Here is a 3,092-nt window from a genome sequence, read left to right on the forward strand (position 1 = left end):
GGGTTTGTTGTGTGAGTAGCCTATAGGATTAAGTTGGTTACCGCAGGCAGTGGATTTAACTTCCTGTCTTTGGTCCAGTGGTAGATGGATTGTCTGGTCTATGAGCTGTTATTGGTTTGAATGCAGGTGAATGCCCATGGGCTGCTTATGACTGTGTAAAATAGTATTGATTCATGATGGATTTCAGACTACATGTAGATATCTTCAGTCTTTCTATCCACATCATTTAAATGAACATTATCCATGCAGCTTGATGCCTTGTGGACTCGGTCTAGGGACTTTGGCTTCAACTAGAGGATTACTTGGCTACATGGCTTCAATCTAGGGGCTCCAATTCCGATTGGAGATCATAACCGCAATCTAGGGATTTCGACTCCGGCTGCCAGGATTATACCATATCATCATACCAGAGACTACTTAAGGAAGAAACCCAGGTTGGACAATTTTGTCACCTGGCTACAGACTTTGCAGACCTCAGCCAGCTTCCTAAATCTGGCGCTATTCTATTGTCGGTGGGTGCCCGACAAATTACACAGCTATGTAAAATTTTGGTTTATGAAACTTCAAATCCAGTGACTGATTATTATGTTTTCTAATGTCCTGATTTAAAAAAAAAAAAATATTTTTTTTTTAACCATCAAATATTGATTTTGTACAATCCATGTGTGAAGTTACATACAAGTGACATGAACAAGAAAAATACTTATTGTAACCAAAAATATTCACAATTTTATATATAAAATACATTTATTTATTGTACAGTCATTCTGCAACTTTATTAGAAATTTATTCTTGCACTTTTTCCTTTTCTCTAAATCCCCCTTTTCTCTTATAGAAGGCCTGTGGATCTTCTCTGTGAAGCATCCGGCAATCATGTTCACGTTTCATTTACTTTGGTATCGTCGTTCCATCTCCTTGATATTCCGATGAAAACCTTCTTGTTCTTCCCACCAGCACCAAGGTTTTCAGACAAGTAGTCCAAATAGGAATGTAAAAAATGTAACTTCAAATTCATTAGACAACCCAAGGCTTTGAAACGTTTCAGCATGTTCTCCACGATGGACTTAAATTTTGATTCTTTGTTGTTACCTAGAAACGTATTTATTGCTTCTTTCAAAGAGTCCCAAGCCCTTTTTTCAACAGTTTTCATTATTGTTTAAAACACGTCATCCTTCATTCATGGGTTTCTGAATATCCGAACCCACAAAAATGCTTTTGTGCTGCCCCTGTGCCAGCAGCCGCCGTTGGTCGGATCCAGACCTTCTAAGAGAGTGGCTCGACCCGGGGGTCTCGCGGACATGTCGAATAAAAGGAGGAATGTAGATGTATGGGCTAGGCCGTATTAAGTTTGTGACGCCACCAACGGTGTGTGGTGAGGTGGGACACCACCGCTGCCGTTATGGGATACCCGGGAGAGATGTAGTGGCAGCTGGATGTTAACCCCTCCGTGTGTAGGGATGATTGCCCCGGGGCCCAGTGTCTTTGTGCAGGGTATGGTGATGGCAAGGGCCGGCGCGCCTGAGCAAGCAGGGGGATGTTTGGTTACTCACAGTAAATGAATCACACGAGTCTTTCGGTAAACCAAAGGTGCTGGTGGCCTGCCGCCCCGGCCGGTTGCATTCAGGTCCCCCACCCAGGCTGGTGGTCGCTGTCCTTTACTCTGCACTTGTTTTTGTGTATGGTGGACTGCCTGGTCTGGAACTCAGGAGTCCGCTCCCGGCTGGATATGGCCTAAGGAGCCGTGCCCGCAGGCGCTGGCCCGTGGGATCTAAGGGCCCTGGCGGTGGCCTTATCCCTATCAGTGGGCTGTTGTCTTCTTTGAGGGACTTTAGGTGGGATAGGACCTATAATCCTGCCCTCAATCATTTAATTAGCTAGGCCGCTGGTTTCGGTCCTGGCTTCAGGGTCCTAGGTGACTAGGGTTTCAGGTCGGCTGTGTGTTTCCTAAGTGAGGAAAGGTGTTGTGCGGGGGCCTATCTGTAACTACCTGGTTTTGCCAGGGCATCACACCTTCCTTCAGACTTGATTCTGACAGTCCCTGAAACTTGGTACACAGGTACTTAAACATCTCTCCTTCTTTCAGTAGCGCTTTCACAAACAGCTTCATCAGTCCAAGCTTACAGTGGAGTGGTGGCAAGAGAACTTTAGGTGGGATCAACTAAGCTTTATGCAACAATGTTCTTGAGTCCCGGTTACAAAGATGTTCTTGTTGGCCAATTTTTTTTGCTCCAGTGAAGTGTCCTAACCTGGCTTTCCAATTCACACAAAAAGCATGTGTTCTGCCTTCTTTTACGTAATGCTGTGAATCTCTAGCATACAGCTAAACCCTAGTTCACATTTCAAATAAACAGACTGTGGAGTTCAATAGCCTTGATTTATTAGCTGGTAACGTGAACTTGATTGCAGTATACATGGAATATACAGTGAATATAGGAATATCCAAGATGCAGTTGAAGACAGAATACGGTATATCCAAGATACTGTTTTATACGGGTAAAAACTATAACAAGAAAATGATTACAGTCAGTACAGTGTTAATACAGAGTTAACATAGCATAACAGTACATGAGATGCAGTTCTTACGAGAATGTAGGTGAAAGGTCACTGCATCTGCAATACATAGAAATCTTATCTAGACAAACAAGACAGGGATGACACTAAAGGTGTAGAAGTACAATGTACAATGCATTTACTACACTCTTCCATCTAGGATTCTATCACTAACACATGTAATTTGCTTTGCTCACCGGATTACACTAGGCAGGGGTGAATGTACAGAGAGGTAAGTCGGCATGTCCTTTCCTGACAAATCCAAAGAGAAAATGGCTGCAGGCTTCTTCTCAGCTCAGGGAGGCATTCCTTACCCAGAATACATTTAGCTTAAAGGGAAACTCAGCAATTCAAAAGAATAACAATGACCTCTAGGGGTTGTAACAGAAATTTCAATGAATGACTATTAGCAGGCTGCCATGAGGCAGAACAGCATGGGTATTTAATATATCCTCCTTGCTGCCCAAGAAGCAATGAGAACATTTTTAGACCACCACATATTGACCATCCATGCTCCTTGTAGTTAAGTTTCTTGAGAATAA

Source organism: Anomaloglossus baeobatrachus, unplaced genomic scaffold (assembly GCF_048569485.1).
Source record: "Anomaloglossus baeobatrachus isolate aAnoBae1 unplaced genomic scaffold, aAnoBae1.hap1 Scaffold_66, whole genome shotgun sequence".
Taxonomy (NCBI): domain Eukaryota; kingdom Metazoa; phylum Chordata; class Amphibia; order Anura; family Aromobatidae; genus Anomaloglossus; species Anomaloglossus baeobatrachus.